The 24,207-nt window shown below is 38.7% G+C and overlaps 1 long non-coding RNA gene across 1 annotated transcript; it reads left to right on the forward strand.

Moving 5' to 3' along the window:
• The first annotated feature begins 2,191 nt into the window (after positions 1-2,191).
• On the forward strand, positions 2,192-10,189 carry LOC144306099 (uncharacterized). The gene is made up of 4 exons (XR_013373129.1): positions 2,192-2,536; positions 7,788-7,916; positions 9,068-9,180; positions 9,748-10,189. It is a non-coding gene; the product is annotated as an uncharacterized LOC144306099 (long non-coding RNA).
• Positions 10,190-24,207: the final 14,018 nt, after the last annotated feature.

Here is a 24,207-nt window from a genome sequence, read left to right on the forward strand (position 1 = left end):
AACTGCCACCATCTGGCCTGTGTGTTGCCTGCATTTTCCATCAATCATTGAGATACTGTGAAAGATGGGCCAAGGCATCCTAATAACAAGAGGCTTAGAGTATTTCCACAGTGAGGAGGAAGCTAAAAAAATTCCAGAGGAAATCAAAATAGAACATCTCTCCCGTAGGCAAATGTGATGTAGAGAGATCTTGCCCGAGATGCCTCTGACATAATTCACTTATGTTCCCCCTAGGCAGATGGAACACAGGCTATGGTGACACAGAAGGGTATTTAAGGCAAGGCCACAACATCTAATTAAAGAAAATAGTTGCGTTCCTTTAATCTTTAATCCTGAGGGGCTAAAATAATAATAATAATAATAATAATAATAATAATAATAATAATAAATAATTAATAATAATAATAAGTAAAGGAAAAGCAAAGGAAAGGCAAACACAACCTCTTCTCTCTCCAAATACAGAAGCTCAGAGTACATATGCTTCAAGTTGAACTTGCTATTGAAATTTTAAGTTGTCCAAGACTTCACCAGACTCCATAGTGCCGGGACGTTACTAATAAGCACTGAAGTTGGCATCAGAGATTAGTGAAGGGAGATTGAACAGGAAACATTTGAAGGCAGAAGGAAGCCTTGGTACCATTCCTTTTCACCTTTCTTTACCCTGGCAACCCAGTTTAGACTGTCCAATCAACAGACAATTTCTATTCAGTTAAATCTCAGTAAAACTGAAGAAAAAGTTTGACATGTATAGAAACTTGGAAATGAAAACAACAAAAACCCAAAAAACAAAACACTTGGTTAGGATTTGATTATTTTTCTCCATCTCTTTGTAGCTTCTCTTTTCACCCCTTAGCCTATTATCACAATCTTTTCCTAAGAAATTTTCCCACCATATTATCAGCCTGATTCAACCAAGAACCACAGGGTCCCTGTCTCCATAGAGTCAGGAGGAGTTATTCTCGTTCTTAAGTACTGCTTCTCAGACTTTCCTGGCCATAAGAATCACCTGGGAACTTTTGGTGTTGTTATAAGTATGATTTCTGGGGACATAATGGACTGAATTGTGTCTCCTCAGAATTCATATCTTGAAGCTCTAACCCACAATGTGATTGTACTTGGAGATAGCCCGTAAGGAGGAAATTAAGGTTAAGTGAAGTAAGAGTGGTGCCGTAATTTGATAGAACTGGTGTCCTTTCTAGAAAAGGAAGAGACACCAGAGATGTCTCTTTCCACACAGGTACCACAAGGAAACCATGGGAGGACACAGCAAGAAGGTGGTCTTCCAGAAGCCAGGCGACAAGCCTTCACCAGAAATGAGATCTGCAGGCACCCTGATCTGGGCCTTCCAGCCTCTGGAACTGTGAGAAAATAAATTTCTGTTATTTAAGAAGCACAGCCTTGGGATATTTTGTTATGGTAGCCTGAACAGACTAAGGCGGGGGACCTTCCGCTGAAGCTCCTAAATTACTAAGTCTGAGATGGGTCTCAAGAGTGTGTGTGTGTGTGTGTGTGTGTGTGTGTGTGTGTGTGTGTTTAAACAACTGAACTGATTTTTCATGATCTGGTGAACTTGGTATCTACACAGGAGTTTGTATTGCACTATTTTTGCCTGGTTCAAGAGCTACCGAAAAGGAGTTTTTTTTTTTTTTTGAAATCATATAGATAATAAAGGGGAAATATAGATGATTTTTACCAAATATCTATGATTTATTTATTTTTTACCAAAATGGCTTGAGGCTATTTTGTATAATCCCTCATTCTACTGTCTGGTAGAGAGAAAGTGGTCAGTTTAATAGCATAAAACAAAACAATCGCCCTGAAGCCCCTCTTTCTGGTCAAGGTATTTATTCAACTTATTCAACTTCTTGCCCAATCCCCCAGCTCTTTTACACATACATAGTCTTACACTTTTCCAGTGGGTATTTATTATTAGTTAAGGCATGATTCTGGATCTCAAGGTGGGGATCACCGTCTTGCCAGGTCCCCCTTCACCACCCTGGGAGAAGGATGGAGGACAGAGGAGAGGTGGGTGGAGCCAATTCATATCTTCCTAGGAAACATGCCTTCTGGCTGGAGGCAGTCCCAGGCTGACACCCAGAATGTAGGGCAGAAGGACTTGTATACGTGCCTGTGCCATTCACACCTGGAGACGTCACCCCCTTTCACAATCGCTGCCTTCTCACAGTGGCGGACGTCCAGGTAGTTTGGCCAGGAGCTCCTGGCCTGGTTCTGACTGGGGACATGGCTATCAAAAGGGACAGTCTGGTAGTTCTTGATTTGGTTTGGCTGCCTTCTGCCCTCTAGAGTACTCTTTTTTTTTTTTTTTAAGATTGTATTTATTTATTCATGAGAGATACACAGAGAGAGGTAGATACATAGGCAGAGGGAGAAGCAGGCTCCCTGTGGGGAGCCCGCCGTGGGACTCAATCCCAGGACCCTGGGATCACGACCTGAGCCAAAGGAAGATGCTCAACCACTGAGCCACCAGATGCCCCTGGGTGCTGACTCCTGAAGATCCCCCTGAAGCAGCTTGCAGGTGAATGCCTCCCTCAACAATGCCTCCCTCTGCTTACATCTATTTCTTTCAGAGTTCTCCTTCCTCCACTCTTTATAGACTTTTCCTTATTTCAACAAATTTTTATTGATCCATCACCATTCTGGGTGGTGAGAACATAGCAATGAATTGAAAAGAGAGAGAGAGAGAGAGAGAGAGAGAGAGAGAGGAAACCTCTCAGAACTTGGTATTCTAATGGAGATAAAGGCAATATTGGTACATACATTTATTATTTAATATGTGGTAATAATAAATACATAAAGAAGAGAAAGGAAGGTAAAGTGATAGAGAGTGAGGTAGGGTGATAAGGTGGCTCTTTCCATAAGGACGTCAAGTAAAGCATATCTGAGAAGACAGCAACCAGGCCAAGACTTCAGTGCACAAAGGAAGCCAAGCAGAAATGCCTGAGGAAGAGCATTTCAGCCACAGGGAAAAGCAAGTGCAAAATATTATGACATTTTTTAGGGACATCTCAACGGTCAGGATGGCTGACGCTAGAGACAGGAGGAGAGGGATGAGAGGCAAGCTCAGAGAAAGGGGAGAGGGACAGATCAGATCAGGTTGTACTAGGCCAAGAGAAGGAGGTCAGATGGTGTTAAGCAGGAGAAAATTATGGTCTGATCTATCTCTCTATGGAAAGACCATGGGACTGAAAGGAGATACTGCAAAGCAAGTTAGAAGGCTATGGATATGAATAGCCTGGGTTAACTCCTAAACACAGAATTTCAATGAATTTGAGTATGATATAACCAGAAGGTATAACCAGGTCCAAAAATATCTGGGAACCAGAGGCTTCGATATCTACCATTACCTGGTGATTATATATTTTTTAAGATTTTATTATTTATTTGAGAGAGAGAGAGAGAGACGAGAAAGCATGAGCAGGGGGAAAGAGACAAGTAGACTTCCCACCGAGCACTGAGCAGGGAGCCCGATGCAGGGCTCCATCTCAGGACCTTGAGATTATGAACTGAGCCAAAGTCAGACACTTAACTGACTGAGCCACCCAGGCTCCTCTTACCTAGCGATTCTTTTATTTTTTTCCCAATCAGCTTATAATCAAACATGTAGCCTTTTAGCATTCCTTCTCTTTTAGTCGAAAACCCTAACTTTGTGGCTTTTTTTTCCAACAAGAAGACAATTGAGTCTTCCAGCCCTGCCTTCTGACTCTACCATCAGGGAAACATGCAAACAACCAATTTGATTTTCACAATATGTTTTGCTAATAATAAGAGCAGGTGCATGAAACACATTCCAACCTGATTCATGTAACCTCCTTCAACATTTTCTAGGCACCTGGTCAGGTGGAGTTAGAAATAACTTAATTTGCATACAATGGGATTTTTAAAAAATTGTACTGATTTACCAGCAGAACTTACCAGTGACCTCCAACACAGAATTTCCAAATATCTGCTCTTAAAGTGTTCATATCCTTTGCACAGAACAAAATTATTTGATGAAAGTGTTATTGTGTTTTAGACTGAGGTTTTAAAGTGATTTAATTATAGTCATAGAATGTTGGGTCTTATGTATCATATTGACAAATCCAAAACCATACTTCTGAATTTAACGTTCTCTAAGGATGTGTTAAGAGCATATTGGCTGCTCTTTCTTTTGGCAAAAGCTTCATACTAGGTAAAAGTGCTTCCAATGTTATTTTTGAACTATTCTATTTTTGACCCAAGCCTTTTCTTTGCTGTGGTTATGGCCCCGAGTCCCTAAATTATAGGCTCTCCTGTAGTTTCAAAAAGCTAATTCACACCACCATGCACATTAGGAAGGTGGTGTATATAATATTCCACGAAGGGAGACCCGAAGAACATTAAGCCCCCACCAGTGACCGGTCACGAGTCGGGCTACAGCTGACGCTACTCATTTTTCTTCACTGACAAGTTTTCATTATGTGGCTTTACCAGAACAATTTAGAAATTGATCTGCAGCTGATGGAAGCTAGGATGAATCGGGCCCGTAAGTGAGCCCAAAACATCAGGGCAAAGTCAAAACCAATGGCCAGACTCCAGCCCTGAGTATGAGGTGAAGAACACCCTCCCTCCCCACTTTCTCCTCTTCTTCTCCTGCCCTACATGCTCTTTTGTAGGCAGTACACACCGACCCCAGGCGCCTCAAAAGGGCTGTTCACTCTGGGGATAGCCCCCTGGCCCGGAGAAGCCATGTAGCCTTTTCTTTCATCCTCTATTTACTTATCTCCTGCCTAATAGGTCAGAGGCTCACACTCTTGAAAAAACAATTCCTTAGCTATGTGTCTACGGGTATTAAAGAAAAGATCTTTTGTTTTCTGCAAGATTGTGTACATTTGGTTGTAAATCGAGGGCATTGATCTAAGCTTGCTCTGTGTAATTCTGGCATGTGTGGGGGGAGCGACATTGCCCCTTGGAGTATGCAAGGGTGGGGTTGTGCAACTTTAAGAGAAACTTTGGGAATGAGATGCTCTTAAGACTCTTCCTGGGGACATGCTCTGGTTCCAAGAGGATTAGGAATTTAGCCAGTTAAGTGTTGGTAGTGTTGGTGGTGTGTGTGTGTGTGTGTGTGATTGTGTGTGTGTGTGTGTGTGTGTGTGTCTCAGGACAGAATCAGTGGATGTGTGTTATGGGACGGATGTAGGGATGGTGGGCAAAGGGGGTGTCTGGAGAAGGACTGAGACTTCAAACATAAACCTCAATCTATCATACAAATAGGAACTTCATTGAGCCAAAAGAGATTACCCTCTCCCCCCATTCCATCCAGTTTGTGAGTCAGCACCACCCAGTTCCCCAGAGTTGGTGAGCACATCCCACAGTCTGTTTTCTCCCCTAACAGCAGTAATGATAGCAGCAATCAGTTCTTGAATAGCTTTTACTGGCAAGACAAAGTGCCAGAGGCTTTTTGATGTCATAGGTAGCCAGCAACTGGTGAACTTCGACCCAGCAGTCACACTCTTACATTGTGAGATAAATCAAACTAATTAACGGGGAATTTCACTCTAAATTTTCTGGAGGGGAAAGAGTCATCTTCACATACACTAGAGGTATGGTGGTAGAGCTTCAGGCTCACATTTTCCCACAGTAGCACATCAGTGGGACCCAGCCTTCAAAACCATCTGCTGAGGGTGGCCACACCTCTCAGGCAGTTGCTCAGCCGTGTGTACTGGTCTATGTTGTGATCAGCCGACACACATCCAAACTCCACACTCGTCCAGACACATGAGTGCAGGAGGAGGGTAGTGGCTGTGTAGGAAATAACTGAGAACCTTCTTAGAGATTAAATACTTTGATGTGAGGCCACCTACTTTGAGAAGGCCATTTGAGGCTTATGCTTGTTGTATCACCGTATCTTTTTCATGAACTCTTTTGCCATTTAATAATGAACGCTTACTTTAGTACTTTAGAGTCTCAAGACAAACTTCCATATCTGGCTCAAGCAGAGTGATGGGGACACTATCGGTAATCTTTCTATTACTTGTCTTTAGAGTAATTGTGTTAAGGAATTGAGGGCTTAAGGGAGTAAACTGGTTTCCATCCCATCCATAGAAAATATAAAAGACCAAGAAATTAATAAAAAAGAAATAAATTGGCTAAAGATTGCATCTCTCTTGAGTTTTTATTATTTTAAGTATCCAGCCACCATATTTTATTTTTCAATAGTAAGATATATTTGAAGCCTAAGGCCAGTTACATTTGTTTTTTCCTTTCACCTGAAAATCATGTTGATAGTTGGCTAGCTCTATGGTAGGAAAACATGGTTGACAGTACATTCTCAGCGTCAGAATTGGAGGCATCCCCAGAATCCTCTTTTTTGGAATGATCACAGTGGGGGTGGAAGGTGAGCCGGAAGGAGCTTCTGTGGCAGCGATGTGAACCAAAACCTACCAACTAAGTTTCATCTTCAACAGAATATTCTGTGAATGTTTCCAGCCCAAGTCTGCTTCCTTCTCAAGACTAGGGTTTGAAAAAAAAAAAGAAAAAAGACTAGGGTTTGGTTGTGGGCAAGTAAGACGTCCATAGAACAGGGACACTCCCTATTACCTAGCTTTAGCCTGTATAATTTATTTGAGGAAAGATAATTTTAGATGAAGGGAATACTGCTCAATCAAGATTTCTTGAGAGAATGAGTAAATAAATGAACGAATCCAATGTTCTTTGCCCACAAAGAAGCAATCTTTTATAAATGTAGAAGCTGATTTTTTTAATTTAAATTCCAGTTAGTTAACATACCATGTAATGTTAGTTTCAGGTGTACAATTTAGTGTTTCAACACTTCGCTACAACACCAGTGATCAGCACAGCAATGCATTTTCAGTCTGGAGGAGAAGATATACATAGAATCCAGTTACATTAAAGAGTCCTAACTACCTGTGGTTATTGGGAGTAAATATACCCCTTGGGAAATTTGGAAGCCAAAAATAACCTTAATCTGGTTATCTCTGACTCTGGAAGACTGGTGTTAGCCATGGTGATGCCAACTCCTCTATGACAGTCGGCACTGACAACCTGGGGTGAGTTGTCCTTTCAAAGCTCTTTGCCACTTCCATCTAATGAATCTTCAGTGATAACTAGACATGACCAAAGAAGACCAAAAACAAGCTAATGCTGTGATGGCATAAATCAAAATGATCAATTTTCTGTCAGTTTTGGTCAATCTCCGATCAGTTCTGTGTAGTGGAAATGGAAATGATTCCTTGTTAGATAATAAAATTATGAGACTTTTGTTTAGTAGCAAAACTAATGATTATTTCTCTTGATTTCTGGCCAAGCTTGTTGGTTTAGGTACTGATATGCATCTCTTCATTGAAGGAGGATATGGCTGGTTACACAGCTGAGATAAATGACATAGCATTGTTGCCAAAACCACCTCAACCCCTACCATATGTCCATGTGTACCACACCCTGTCGATCAAAATGTTTATTAACATTCACAAAGGTAAACTCTACCAAACTGTAGAACAATCTAAGGAAAACTCCCAACATCTCGCTTTGGACATTACCCTTTAGCTGTAAAGGAAAACAGGTCAGTTTGGTTGATCACATTGTCCAAATTGGAAATCAAACGAGATGATGGATGTCAGAGCATTTTGAAAATCTACAGAACTTTTTAAAAATGTAATATGGTATTATAATTAATAGTAAATTTCTACTTAGCTTTGTGTCTTTTGAAACTGGTTTAATTGTATGGTATTTAAGATCAGATATCTTACAGATTGTGTTTCTAAATGATGATTATTCATTTTTATACTTAGAGTTAATCCGATTATGTGTGCAGTAATGCAAACATCCAGCTGTTGGTTCTCTGACTACACAAGAGACAATCTTGAAATCTTTTGGGCAAGAAATGAACTATAGAAATAGCTGTGAGTGAAACCATTGGGGTATGAGAAACATTTCTAGTTTTGTTGTTGTTGCTCTTAATCTTTATTTCTATCTTTGCATGACAAACAAACAAAACTTCTTAAACTGAAAATAAATCGCTGAAAGTGGTGCCTGGAAGCAAAGCTTAGTGTCTGTATCATCACCTCAGCCAAATTTATTTTTCTTCTGTAATCATGTTCTAAACTTTCACATTTTCCTCAGTTTATAAAACTTAAAGATTTCTAAAACTGTTGGTTCACTTATTCTCACTACAGTACTAATCATGTCTTTAGCAGATATAAATGTACAGGGATTGGACTAGATAAGCCAGTTAGTACAAATAAAACCCAATTCCATGACTTTATGTTTGAGCAAAACTTCTTCTACTCCTTCCTGGGCTCACTTGTTCTGCTGGACTTGGTGTTGAGATTGTGTGAGCAGACCCTCCCTGAACATCTGCAGGGCCTGGCCTAGGAATGTGGAGACTCACACAATAAATGGTTAAATAAAATATATGCCAGCCACCTAGCTTACCAATATACTTTCATAACAACATAATTAAGAAAATGTCTGTGCTGTTTTTACATGACTAAAAAATAAAATATCATTTCAGCTTATTCTCAATAATTTAAAAGGTTAAGAATACAATATAACTTTAATGAAAGCATACATTAATCAACATATATTATAATATATTTTTTGAGTATATTTTCATCAAAAATATAAATTAAGGTAAAAAATAAATTAAGGCAATGTCTAATGCTTAAAAAGTAAATAATTTTATTATGCTTTCCAAATTTTTTTCTAAACACTGAAAATATCTATCAACATTAAAGGATAATAAATGAATTGTAACTAACTCGAGCACAAATTTTAAATGAGTGTATTTAAATGAAACTAACTTAATTTTTGAAAGAAATCTTTAAGTATTTTCATAAATACAAAGTTACTCATTATTCTAGCATTCAATGTCCATCCAGTTGCCAACATAGAGAATTTATATCATGCTTCATTTCTGTTTTGTCTCAACCTAAATATATACTAATTTTAAAATAATTGAATTACTCAATATTGCAAAATATTTCCCAGTCGCCATGTTCCGCTATTGTTTTTTTTTTTTTTTTTTTTTTCCGCTATTGTTAATATTGTGTTAATTCATGTGTTCTTTCAGAAGGATTGGGGTATGGAGAGAATGGAGCAACATGGGCCCTCAGCACCATATCAAGAGGATGCCTCGTTATGGGAGAAGCTATTACATTCCTGCTCTCTGAGAGCATCTGACAGGTTAGTGAATGTTTCTTTTCTCTTCTCTTCCCTAAGTACTTGCACTGCTCAGTCCTTGCACTCCAAAGCAGTGAGCACATCCTGGGTCCACAGCCCCCTGGCAACCCACATATCTCACAGCCTTCGGGAAAAACTACTAATTCTTTTGAGGTGATAGGGAAATGCATTTCCCTGGGGCTTGAAGGGTCTTAGTCACAGGAGCTTATGTTTAGTTTCTCAGTCGTGCTGGGCAAGTGCTAAGTTCAGAACTGCAGCGATAGAAGCATCTCGTGTCTTTAACAAAGTTAGATTTCTCAAGCGGGTGATATTAGGGCCTGTGAAGGCACGCGTGGAGGAAGGAGCCCATGCTTGGCTGGGCCTATGGCCTATATGGGATGTGATTTGGAGCAGTTGAGAGTCTTGGTCTGAAACTTGAAGGTGAAGCCCACACCACAAGGCAGGGGGATTGATGGCAAGAAACAGATCCATAGCGAAAATGTCTGAATTCTACACTCCACTGCCCCTGAGGCCAGATGGACATCGAAATTTTCACTTGGTGAGACAGTGTATTGCCTTTCTTTTCCTAAGTCATTTTTAGGTTTGATGCTGTCATCTGCACCAGCAAGTCACAACTGATACCAGCAGGAAGCCGTTCTCTTCCCAGTACACCAACCACCAGGGAGTATCTTGCCAACTTCGACTTCATTTAGGGGAACCTGGATAAAAACTAGAGAGAAACCACTGGATGCAGCCTTTTGATTCAAATCCTGGGTTGTGTCTAGATGGTCAGCCTTTTTGCCGGTGCCACTCAACCACCCATGCCTACTTTTGCCCTCTGGTTTCAACTGAACTTTCTCTAGATGCCAAAGACTTCTTTGAATAGCTAACGGTGACTCAGACAAAAGGATCATGAAGAGGTTCGAATACGCAAAGAAGCCTTGAAAGTGCTTTTCACAAAAGCATCAAAACTACGCCACTGACATGTTCGTTTATTACATGTGGAACTTGTTAAAAGGAATAAATACCTAATTTCATAGCCCACTGTAGAAGAGAGTATTGCATTTCTTAAATCTAAACAACTACCCATTAATGCTTAATTCCCATGATTTGAAAATCTTTTCTAATCTCATTTTTCTTTCCGCCTCCAGCCGAGTGATTTTTTTTATATATATTTAATCATTAACATAGCATCGGTGTTGTTTGTAAGGTAATACCACCAAGAAGCCCGCCTATGCACTAATGGCTTAGTTGGAGGCTGCACATTCCTAATGATTATGCGTTCATTTAAAGCTTTCACTGCACAGTAGCAAAGTCGACTTGAAGTAAATCATAAACTTCACTTTAGTCAGTGTATCACATATCAAGATTTTTATAAGTACATGTTGACTTTTTGGTAGAGGCCCAAGTCCCCAATCAGTCTTCCAAGAAAGAAAAAAAAAAAAAAAAAGGAAAGAAAAACGCACAGAAATAGGGTGGGTGGAATCATGCCCTACACTAATAATCTATTTCAAAGAATACCTTCTTTCAGACTACACAAAAATATAGTGCTTACATTTTTACAAACCCACAGTTTATGTAGAAATTATTTTATGTTTAGATATCACTCACTAGTAACTGGTATTGAGCCAGCCTGAGAGCTACATAAACACCAGATTTTACACATTACATAGCTCACACAACATTTTGCTCTAAGCTGGTTAGTTAGTTATAAATCTACATGCAGTTTATAGTCTAACCCTGCCTGGAGAGTTCCCCTGCTCCCACCATTTTGGTTTTTTTTTTGTTGTTTTGGGGTTTTTTGTTTTTTTGGGTTTTGTGTGTGTGTGTGTTTTGGCCAAGAAAAGCAGCAGGGGGATTTATATATATACACCAAAAGAAATCAAATCATACATGTGCACTTTTGTAAACTAGAAATTCCTGTTTCTTTTACTGTAAATCACTACCAGATGTCAAATAGCAAAATGTTCATTACTCCCCCAAATAATAGAGTTGATTAATGAGGCACATTTACATTGTGGAATCTTGGTCTCTGTCACAACTGGACAGGGTTTAAGAAGTTTTTCTTTTTTTTTTCTTTTTTTTTTTTTAAATCATGCAGATGGGGAAATAACTTTAACTAGTACGCTTCAAAGACAAAGTAAATATTAGGCATCTTGGGGCAGGGTTTGGTCATCTCAGGGTAATAACTTCCAAATGAAATGAGGCTTTCTTCTTACAGAACAGAAATGGTAGCCATGTCACAAGACAGAAAGATAGATATGTTTCTGGCCCATCTATGGCTTGTAACTGTTCGATATAGGAAATATATTCTAAGGGAATTTTAGTGCCATACATAAACATTTAAAGGCAGTCTGATTGCTCTAGTCCAGTTACCTGAATAATCAGATCTTGGGTTCATAACTCTGTGATGATAGTATTTGTGGAGAAGTACTATTCCAAAAAAAAAAAAAAAAAAAAAAAAATCCCTGTTCCTGTGGAATAGGTGGTCATTCAAAAAGGAGCACCTATTTTAGGGAAACAGCGGATTGTAAACAAATTTGGTTACCAGTCTGGATGCAACCCTCTCGAAGGGAAACATGTCACCTTCTGGTCACCATGCTGCAACAGTACGTGGATTCCCACCCACGGCCTTTTCAAAAGGTACGTGTTTCTCGCCACTGCCTGTGTGTTCTATTGCATTGAGTTAAAGGATATTGAAAACAACACAAACATGACACTGGCAGTTAATCAGAAGTTTTTTTGTTAGCAAAGCTGACCTAGAATGACTCAGAAGCAGTTGGAGGCCAGCCTTTTGCCCATAATAGTTGGTTCAGACACTTTGGAACCAGTGTAGGTGTGGTCACCTATAGGAGCACAGGCAGCTGCATGCATCTATGTGATCCACTTCTCAATCAAGCACTTATTTGCTTTTATGCAGACAAGTTGTGTGTGTGTGTGTATTTGTGTGTGTCATTCAATTTCTTCGTAGGCAATCTTAGGTAGTCATCAAGAACATCAACTTTGGAATCAGTCACACACAAGTTTGAACCCCAGTTCCATCACTCATCAGCAGTGCGGCTTTTGTCAAGTGATCTAAATTCTCTGAGCCTCATTTTCCTCATATGCAAAATGGGAATATTAATGAGCACATCAGAGAGTTATCTGAAGAATTAAACGAGATATTGTGGATGAAATCTTTAACTTGGTGTTTCACACGGAGTAAGTGCCACACCTCCAACCATATTAACAGCAAGATTTTTCCAGAACAAAACTTTCTATGTCCTGGCATACAGTGCTCAAACTCCCTGGTTTTCCCTTTCCTGCTCCAGGTGGAGTTACATGGAGCAAACTGAGGACTCAGACATATTGGGAGGCATTGATATTAATATTAATTTTAAAATGAAATATATTCAGCTTTTGAAATAATTTGAAAATCCAGTACCTAGAATTTAAATGATGCTCCACTGTCAATTATAAAGAATCACAGAGCCAGAATAGAGTCCCAGATTATGGGAAGACCCATTTTAATGCTGTAAAAACTCAACTCTGGAAAGGAGATTTTAGTTTCCCTTCGCATCTCTTCAGAGGTGGTGCTGGGAACAGAATCTAGGTCCAGTCCCTGTCCTGACCCCTCCTGCCCTCTGCCCTCTGGTTAGGCTCTGCTTTTCCTCTAGGGTTCATGACTGGGGACAAACGCCAACTTTTCTGAAAACACCAAACTACAGAAAATGTGACAGACAGAACCTGGGCCTGCCCTTGTCATTGAAAGCCTGAATCATAGAGCATCACCTAATAAGCTAGGTTATAAGGTTTTGTGAGAATAAAAATGTGATAATGTATGTGAAAGCAAATCTTAAGGAAAAAATTTTTATGGAAAAATGAGGATTAATATTATGCATTTTTATGCATATAATGTAAATACAATAAATATATTTAATATATACATGTTATATAATTCTATATTCACTTTATAAATATTAATATATTATGCATTTCTCTTATTATCATATTGCAAGCTTGTTTAAGTGAATCAGATAGCCATTTGCTGAGAATACCTGGTGTTTTAAGGCTTCCATTATATGGTAGGAGAAAATTCTATCGTGAAGAGGAGAGAGACAGCTGAGAAGAGCCACATCTTAAGAGCTCTTAATACAAAATGAATTACTACCCCCCATCTTATAGGCAATTTTTGGTCTAAGATGTCCCAGCTTCTGGAGAAGACCAGGCTTAGCCTTCATTCTTAGTGAAATAACTAAAGCCTAGGCTGATAAAATGATTGCCTTAGAACATATACTAGGTCCAGTTAAAGTTACTCAAACCTGATGAGGTTTAATGCTGATGAGGGGCTCTGCTCATTTGGGGGGAAAAACATATTGGCAGCTTAATATTGGAAACTGAAGGGAATTTAGGGGAAAAAATAGGTTAGTTTGGCATGGTTATATATTTTTTAGCTCTCTAGAATACGATTATGACCTTTAACTGAAATCCATCTTTCATTTCAAAAAGGACTCTTTATTTATATTTCTTTGTATAGAAAGACGCATCCTTTATTACACTTCTGCCTATCTTTAATTCCTTCTACTCTTCATCTAACTTCTAAAAATGTCCTCTGAGAAATGCAGTCTTCTATTCAACACATCAGAGTTCTTAAATAAGAGACAACGAGTTGTGTTTGAAGAACCTGTTGATCTTCTCAAAGTGAGGATGAAAGATGCTCAAGTTTTAAGGCAGATTTCAAGGATGCCAAGGAGTTCTTCCCTTTTAGACAAAGTAAATGAATGATGGGTAGATAGATAGACATGTCTAAATCTCGGAGTGCTCTGACAATGGCTTCAGCAGGCTTCTGAATATTAGAGGCTGGCATCTTACATACGTTCCTGAGAGCCAATTCTGAGGAAGTTGTTCAGTATGAACAGCGAGACCCCAAAAAGGAAGCAGTGGTCATGTACAGAATGTAGCTCAATGGGAGTCCAAGGATAAGGGCAAACTGGCAGCTCTTATTGTCCTGTGGTATTTGGGATTTCCTGGACTCCCCCTTGGAGCTCATTTTCTTAGTCATCCTCTTAGCAAACGTCACTTTCCCTTTTCAGGTAGGTTCAAGGACTCACCTGACTGCTGGGATGCAACTTTGAGCATCTAAACATTGCCGATTCTGGAACATTGGCATTTTGCCATTCTCTCCATCTATCCATTCACCCCTCTCCCCCAAACCACTCTTTGCACTAATTAAGGCACCCAGTTGCTAAAAGGTCTTGTTTTGCTTTGTTTTTAATACTCATTTACTACTGTGGCATTCCATAATGGGAAAGTTAGAAGCTGAATGCTGCTGTTGAATGAATTATTCCGTGTGAATATGGCCAGATCAACATGTGTGAAATGGAAAGACAAAGGGGCATGCATGCTGTCCATTTTGCCATCATTACAATGAATATTGATTACCGCACATTAGTGCAGCTGGAATAATTACTGGTAATCATGGAAATGGCCAAAATGAATTGATTGACTGTTGTTTCATCCAGTTTCCCAGCTGTGTAACCAGCTGCATAGCCACAGTCTGAGATAAATCCTGCTTATGGGGTCTTAAGGTTTTTTGATCATGAGACCACTTGTGAAAGGTTATTAAATGGGTCCTTGAGGGTTCCATCACAGTTAGAGCACCTTTGAGGATGTGTAACTCATGGACAAAGTAACTATTTATCCACCAGGATCCCATCCAATGACATTGCCCCTGCATGATATATATCAAGCCAAAGCATTTTTAGAACAACTGAAAAATAAATCAAGTAAGCATTTGAACTCTGGCGTTGCTGATTTCCCACTCTGTCATCAGGTGGGGTTTACAAATAAGTTAATTTAAATAATAAAAATAATATATTTTAATTTGTGTACTCATAGTGAATTTATACCTGTTAGTTTCTAAATGGCTTCAAGGCAGTGACACATACACACACACACACACATTAAGAAAAACAGATGCCACAATTTTTCACATCTACTAATATTGTTTATGACATGTGGGTGGCTGAACAGTATTTAAAGTCATGTGAACTGCTAGATGAGACTCTACCATTGACAAGCTCTGTTATTTATTAAAGAAGTTTTGTTAGTTTAACATTGGTTCCGCATGAACAATAGTTTTGTATTTTCTGAGTCATCTTTTTCGCTTGCATGAAAATAGGACACCCTTAGCCCAATGGCAACTGACTCTGACCTCTCTTATGCTTTCCATCTGCACTACATTCATCAAACCATAGAGTTTGGAATCCGCAGCCTTTTTATGCAATTTGAGTAAGAGAGAGGGGGGAGCGAAGCACTAATAAGCCTCCCCTAGGGGGACCCAAATGACTTCTAGCACCATCCCAGGGATTTGGGTCAGTGAAAGACCAAAGCTGTACTGACAACTTAGCTTTGGACTAGGGCAAGCTTCGTTTTGAAAATGGCTCTGCGTCTGCTCGTTTTACCCTGTGGAATTCTGAGTCTCTGAGGTTGTTATAGTTTAAATGGATGCCTCCCCTCCACCTTCACAGACCAGAATGTTCAGGTTATTCCCCACTCTATCCAGGGGGAAGCATCTAAGCTTTGGAATAAACTCTACTTTGAGTGGTCTTCCAAGATGGGAGAATGGGAATGATGACCTATTATCAGAACAACTTAACTGGGATCCTGGTGAGTATTTTCCTTACCAAAAATTGTAAAAATTCATGGAACACATGGCCTAAGAATAGGACGGGACATTGGTAATCAGAACTGCCCTCGAAGTCAGAACTCTTCTTGAAAATCCAAAACACATGGCATTGATAGTGATAATCCGAATTGATTTCCAAATGGTGCCGGGGTGATTACAAAACACTTGCAATTATGACACCTGAAAAGGTTAGATAAAAACAATGATTTGAGGCAGAAATAATTTATATTACTATGTTTTAGAAATTAAAGTTTTAAAATGTACTTTTTTTTAAAGCATGTGAATTTAGATGTGCAAAACATGAATATTTACATTCTTTTTTTGGTGAAATATAATTGTGGCTTTCTACAATTTCTGTTTTTCAATGAGTTAACATTCAAGTGTGCTCTTTGTTACAAAAAATGGAAAGAATTTATTTTGACATATGATGATTTCCCTTCAGCTAATTCCACCATTAGTCCTTGATCATTAGTGCTAATGAGGAGAAACAATGTGAGGATAATCCAAAAATAGTAGATAATCCAAAAGGCATGTATCCTTGACTTAAAAATATTTTGTATTTATTTTTGGATATATGGGTATGTATGATATTATTGGCATTCTCATTATTGCAAATAGAGTCATATTACAAAGAAGTAGCTTAGAATGAGCAATATAATATTTTGGAATCATTTTACTTGGAATTAAATGGATCACCATGAGTTTAGGCAATGCTAGTGTTATTCTGAAAAATACCTGTAGACAATTTTTGCAACCAACCCATTTCTTACTTTAGGCTCAATTTTCTCCATCACTCTAGACCTTTGTTGTTTACTGAAATCCTGAATCTCTGATACCCTAGTGGTTCACTCAGCTCTGCTCTGACCTGCTAGGTACACCCAACTAATTAATGAATACCCCATGTCAGACTCACAATCTGATCTGAAGGAGGAAGAAAACTGAAAACAAATCACAGTTTTAAAATCCAAACCGTGTACTTAAAAGAGCCAGGATTTGGTATTAGAATTCCTGAGTCAAAGTCTTAGTTTCGGTGGTCACTCTATCTGTAATTTTGCACAGATCAACTAGCTTCTTTGGCTCTTAGATTCCTCATTAAATACAATGAGTGGGTTGAAACAGTGCTTTCCCACGTTCCCACAGGATTGCCTTCTACTGCAAAAAGTCCACGATAAAGAGGATGACGATGTCAAGGGTCAATATTAGGTTTCTCCCCGTTCAGAAAAGCAATGATATATCTGTATGTTGATATATCAGTTGCATTGATATTCTATGCAATATTGTGTCTAGGGGAGAAAAAAAAAACAGTGGGGAGAAAAGAAAATTTGAAAACTAGAACATTCTCTTCAGTTCTGACATCTTTAATCATAATCAGATTAATTGGAGCACCCATGAAACCCTTGGGAGTGTTTGCAAAGCAAGTTAGAGTAAGTTAGACACCTCATAGCACTTTCGTCTGGAGACCGAAGGTAGCATAATATCAGACTTTATGGACAAACTAGGGTAGGCGGAGCTTGGTTAGACTAGAAACTTTAAAAGTTCCTACAAATAGATAAATAGATGGATGAGTAGGTGTGAAGGATGATTTTTATAATCCAAATTTAAAAAGAAAACAAAGAACATTCAGATAGTATCAGTGGCATTCTTTACATTTTGAGTATTTAAGGTAACTCAACTGATTTTCATGGGGCTTCGCCTCAGGTATGATTACAAAGGAAAGGAGGCTCCCAATCTCCTCCTTTTCCAGAACATAGGTTTTCATGCTTCCTGAGACACTCAGGTTTGATAATAAAATTGTCTGACTATTGACCATGTTTGAATGCTTCGCTCCCTTTCAAAGGACTTTTTTCTCCTTTTGAAAAGCACGTGAAATATAAACTGAACAGATATGTTTTGAATATCCATTTCTACCTCCTTATGCATTTGCCACAAGTCATTCTAGCCCCTTCTAGAGAGATCCATTTCCATCTCTTTACCATCACATTTCAAAAGTAGAGTAAGAAATGGCTCAAGGGTTAAGAGACAGCTTTGTTTTTGGTCCCAAGTCTTTCTGTTTCTCTTCATCATCCCAGGATGATCACAAGGTCTTCTGATAGAATATGAGAGCAAAAATAAAGCTGTTTGGCATTCACTTGACTCAATGTGCTTGAATCTCCCGGTAACCAAATGTTTTACAGATGCATGGTGTGTGCGTGTGTGTACCCTGAGAGGAAGGATAAGAGAAAATGCAAAACAAGTGAAAGCTGGAAAAGAAAATTTCATTCGGGAATATGGACAGAATGCTTCCTCCTCTCTTTCTACCTTCCTTTATTTCTTTACATTCTTTTATTGAGGACTTGAGCTCTTTTTCTCAGTTCTTTCTGGTAATGCCTCCCTTGGAGTTCTTTCTGGCAAAAAAATCAAAGGATGCTCCCCTTTCTACAGAAATCACTGGTTAAGCAGGAATGGAAATTTAAAAAACAGGGTTGTGTTCTTTGCAAAACAAAACCAGAAACCTCAGAGAAATCTCTTTCCTACTAGCTATGGGTGACTCTTTTTCTAATTTACACATTCCCATATGATCCTCTACGAGAGAAAGAGAAAGATATGAATTGTCCATTAGGAAAAAGAGGTGGTAAAAAATAAAAGATTAGATATTTAATATTAAAGTAGCTTTATACATCTCCTGCTTAAATCCTTATAGACTATTGTTATCACGGTTAAGACCCAACTCTATAATGTGGATTACAAGTTCTCCCGTGATCTGGCCTCTCCTTACATGTCCAACCCTAGCTCCTTGGTTCAGTTGGTTTAGAACTCTTATTTCATGGAGATCAGAGTCTGTAAGAGCTCTGGACCTGGAGTAGTCAGGTTCAAATCCAGGATGAGCCTCCACTTAGACCTCCTTCCAGGTACTATTTCCAGCCTTGCTTAAGTATGTCCATTTGGGGACTATCAATCTCTCTCTTACTTCTTGGCCTGAACAAAGGGGGCCCCCTTTACCTTGATCACCTGCCGCACATCTCTCCTTTGTCTTATATGGTTTCAAGCTAATCTAAACAGATTCCTACAATTCACCATAATTTCTACCTTGGGTCCCTATTTCCACCCTAAGAACAGGAAATGACATTTCTTCACTTCTAGGTAAAGTTAGTTAAAGTAAATGATTATTCTGTTATTCAGTGCTATAATCTTAGCCAGTAATCTATGCAGCTCAGGTCTATGTCCCTTCCCAGCCCTTACAGATTGTCCAAATTTGGAGGAGTATTCACAGTAGTAAGTCAATTAAGATAGCTAACTGTTCACGGGCCCTGTTAAATGCTTTTACATATCTGTTAGTCCTCTCAACAGCCCTCTGAGGTAGTACTATTATTTTCACAGCTAGAAGTGGAGGCTCATCCTGGATTTGAACCTGACTACTCCAGGTCCAGAGCTCTTATAGACTCTGATCTCCATGAAATGAGTTCTAAACCAACTGAACCAGAATCTCTCCTTCCTAGTATGCATAGGAGATGATCAATCAATATCCAAGGAAAAGAAAGAAAATTAGAAAAAAAAAAAAAAAAGAGGACAAAAGCAAAAAGAGAAAGTGAACAAGGAGTCAGCAACCTGCTGTGAAAAGGAAACTGCCTTTCCCCTTCCCAAATGTCCATCAGCAGGCTGGCTCTAGGGCAGTGCTCCTGTGGCTATCTGTTAGAGCAGATTCAGGAAGGACTGTCAAACATTACCTACATGTTTTTACTTGCTGGAAAGACGTGGGGGTATAAATCTATGTATGCTCAACTTCTGCATTTTTTAAAGGAATTACTTTGTCATCGAGTTCATAAATTCTCAGGTCTTGAGAGGTTGGCAGAGATAAAAGCAGAAACAGCCTGGGGTGGGACTGACCCAGAGGACTGCCTGCTGGATTTTTTCTGACTCAAATCTGGGAAAGTGTGAGGAGCTGTTAGAAGAGCAGCTGGATGTAGAGACAGCTGAAGAATTCAGGGTAGCTGTTGACTGCAGTGCACTATGGGTAATGCCGGAAACTGAAGAGGTTTCTACTTGCTGGCTGCTTTGATACTAACTTGCAAGTGACCTGGAACAACTTTCTGGGTGTCCATTTTTTTTTCCTCATCTAAAATGGAGGTCATGTTCTGAATAATTGCCTAGGTCTTTACCAGGCTCTATGCTCCCAGCTTATAACATCCTACCTGTGTTTCTCATCCCCTTTGCAGGTTGTAGCTCAGAGCTCTTGCTGAATGTGTTCCCCATTCTCTCCCAGAAAACTGCACTGCCTAGAGGTTGGGGAGAAGGGGTGGAGGGTGAGACACCCATGTCATTCGAATTCGGTCTTCCCCAATTAGTTCTAGGCTTTCCTAATCCTAGGAAGAATGATTTCCACACATTCCATTAGTTGTTCTCTGTTCTTAGATATTCTCTTTAAAAGCTATTTTTGGGCATGAAGGCACAGTAGATAATTCCAAGATATCAATAAAAATATTCTAGTTGCTTTTATTGTATTGATATTTTATTGTATTGATATTTTAATTAATAAAAGTAAACTAAATAGTTGACGTAGGAAGATCTCTTTTTTCCTCTTTTACACCGAGCTGCACTCACAGATTTTTTTTTTTCAAAATTCGAAGAAAAAAGTTGTGGCATACAAAGAAGATAATATTTCTCTTTTGTTCCTTGATTTTTTAAGACACTGCATCAAATGATTCCTCATATTTAGTAACTGAAAATAATTGCCATACAGGAGTTTCTTCTATTCATCTAATTATCAACGAGTATTTAGATTTTTTACTAAATCATCAAGTTAAAGATGTGAAAAAAGAAGCAGAAATAACCAGTTAACAGTGACACTAACAGTATAATGTCTTAGTTGTGGATTTTGTTCCACAACAATAGTCATTAATAAATCTGAATAAACACATATTCTGTAGATCAGTCGAGGTAGGAAACTGTTTTATCCTACAGGATAGCCCTTTCAGATTTATCCTACAGGATAGCCCTTTCAGATTTGGGGTACTAAGCCATCTCTCCTTTATTTATTTTGACTTCCAGATTACTGTTAAACATTTCTGGTAGGGAATTATAATAAAAAAACTGATTTCTTCTGCTTCCACATCTCTGAGTCTGGTATTGCTGTCTACATACACCCCCTTGACAATGTCCCCGTTAGATGAAATGGCAAGGTTGAGTAAATGTTCACTTCCAAATCTTACATTCTTTTCTTTGCACATGTGATTGTATCAGCTTCCCAGTAGAAAAGAGAATTGGGCCAATATATAGATGTAAAAATACTATGAAGGTACATACTACTTAGTTGCTAGAAATATCTAAAGTAAAATCTTTAAATTTTATTAGTAAAATTAATGTAAGCATTAAACTGCGGCAGAGATGGCAAGCGGCCTCTTTTGGTCAATGATTTGCAAAGATGGTTCTAATGATTCCTCCCAAATATCTCCCATTTCCTGAAATTTAGATTTAACTCGTGATTTGCATTGACCAACAGAATGTGACAGAAGTGATATTATGTAGCTTTGGAAACTGGACCACAGATGATCTGTGGTTTTCACTCTTACCTTCTTGGAATCCAACAACTATTGTGTGAAGAAGCCGAATTAGCTTCCTTGAGAAAAAGAGGCCTCACGGAGATAGTGGTTCAGTCAACAACTAATGTCAATTGCCAAGCATGTCAGTGAGGCTGTCTTGGGCTACCCTAGCTTATGTGCCTTTTGTTCCTCTCCTTTTCGGACAACAGTGTTTATTATAGTTAGCTTATTACTGTCTCACTATGTTTGTTGGCTGTATGGCTGGCACATAGTTTGTTTTTTAGTTTAATCCTTGGATTAAGAGCAACGACACCTGAAGAGCCATACCAGGGAGCTTCATCTGAAGCCAATCTTGAGGCAGTTATCAAAATCATGGACTTCATGCCTGATGCCATAACAGTAGGAGATTAAGGGGAGTCTCAAGAGAGGGTGATGATATGTTTTCTATGTAGAAGACATATGACACTTTGTGGCTAAAGAGTGTGGTAGACAATCTAATGGCCAGAAATTTTTCCCATAATGATCTGCACATCCCTTTCAATGTAAATAGAGACATTTTCTCCATTCCTTGAAAGGTTGGCCACTGTGAAAAAACCAAGTCTAGACCTCAAGAGGCCTTGCAGTTTCTAGTCTCACCTTGGTGGACATTGACGTGAAACTCAGTCTAGCCTACTGGCAAATGAGAAGCCATGAAGAACAAAGATGGGGTGTAGCAGCTAACACTCCCTAGACAAAACAGGCAGCAGCCAGCTCTAATTACCAAGCATGCAGGGTTACCTCAGAAATGAAATTTAATGAATAAGTTTTAAAAAGGGGACAGTTTACATATGGATAATCAAACGTACAATAAATCTAATTCTTAAGCAAAGTACACTGAAAATCAAAGAATGGTAGGGTGATTCTGTGTCTCATGTCCATGGTGGCAGGCAGCCTCTAGGAAGATCTGCCACAATCCCTTCCTCCTTTATGCACACCCTCTCGCTGAGTGTGAGTCGGACCTACTGTCTCCTTCTAAGAAATAGAGTATGGCAGAAGTAATGGGAAGTCACTTCAAATAGGTTTTAAACAAAAAAAGACTGTGTCTCCCCCTCTCTCCCCTTGCCTCCTACCTTTACTTTCTCCCTCCCTTTACCTCTTCACTGTCTCTTTTTATCCCTCTGGGTCACTCACGTTGCGGTAAGTGAGCTGTCATGCTGTGAGCACCCTACAAGGTATGATGAGTTGAGTTTCCCAAGTCCAGCTGAAGCCTGACAATGAACCACATGAGTGAGCTTGAAAGCAGATTCTTCAGCCTCATTTGAGTCTTGAGTTGAACGGAACCTCAAAAGACAGCTTGTTTGCAATATCAGGGACCTTAAGGCATCTAGACTAGAGGCATCTAGCTAAGTATCAATTTAGTTTCCTGACCCACAGATACTGCTGTTGGTTAATGTTTGTTGCTTTAAGCCACTAAAAGTCAGGATAATTTGTTATGCAGCAATAGATAACTAATTAATAGATATTATAATTTATATACCCATTAGTTCAGCAGATACTAAATGGAACAATTGTTATGAGCTACTGTAAAGAAAAAATACAGATTCTGCTCTTTTTCATAACCTCTCCTCAAATCCAAGAGTAGCCATTTTTGGCATGAAAAATATCTTCGCTGGGATTATGTTGGAAGGCAAGAAAATGGATTTCCTCTTGAGTGGAGAAGGCTAACAATTACAAGAACTCTTACTAACTTCTGTGTTTGGTACCTCTGTATGATGGCACATGTAATAGAGTAGCTTGTGGCATTACCTCTACCTTTGTGCTGGATGAATTTTAATGAAACTCTCAGAGCCATGCAGGAATGTGTTGGCACAAAGAACCAGACTAACTGTGGCTGAGGAAACACGGTCCTCCATGTATGCTTCAACAATTACAATCTAGTAGAATAAATAAGAGAGATAAATATATAATCATGAAATAAAATACACCAGAGGAAGTTGTAGGAGAAAGATCCTCTGGCAGAGGATGTAAATACCTTAAAAAGTTCATAGAATTTTGAAAAAAAAATTACGAGATTTTAACAGAATTTCAGAAAGCAAAAATAATAAATTATAAGATCCATTTTTTAAAAATTTTTAAAAAATAATAACAAAAAAATAAAAAAAAATTAATATTAGTGGTATTAGGTCGCATGTTACTCTCAGTGCCTGGCAGGGAGTAAGGGTGAAGCAGTGAACTTTGACTGCACATATGTGAGATCAGCTGTGTATAGAGGTGACTTTCCTTCTCTTGTCACCTTAATTAGATTTTTGGCAATGGTGGCTCTGCATGCAATTGAATTTCCACTAAAGATTAAAATTTGATTTTTCAAATAAAATCTCTTTTAAAAATCATTATAGGATGTAGAATCAAAATGAAAAGGCGTTGTGTATACAGAAGGTTACCTGCAATTAAAGGCAGTAGGAATTGCCAAAACTCTTGGACAAGATCATAGCATGTCTAAAGCTAGGAGAAGTTGGTGTCATCTGTTCTTGAGTATTAAAAGCTTAAAGGAGCCAGCATCTGTCAGTCTCTTCTGGCTCGACTTTCAAGAGACCTTGTATAACTTCTAAAAACAGGAAATTCAATTGAGAACAAATGATCTAAAACTATAATACAGTTTCCCAAATAGAAGCACAGACTATATATCTCAGTATTTTTCATCTGTCTTGAAATTAATCTTAAAAGTGTCATGGTGAGCATGTATTAAGAGGAAAAAAGTGTTGTTTTGAATCATATATGCATAATTATAAAAACCAAAATGATTCACCAAATATTAATATTTTGTATATGAAATGTTTAGACTCAAATTTTGTAATACAGAAGAAAATAGGTTATGTAATAAAACATAAA

Source organism: Canis aureus, chromosome 36, assembly GCF_053574225.1.
Source record: "Canis aureus isolate CA01 chromosome 36, VMU_Caureus_v.1.0, whole genome shotgun sequence".
NCBI classification, from domain to species: Eukaryota; Metazoa; Chordata; class Mammalia; order Carnivora; family Canidae; genus Canis; species Canis aureus.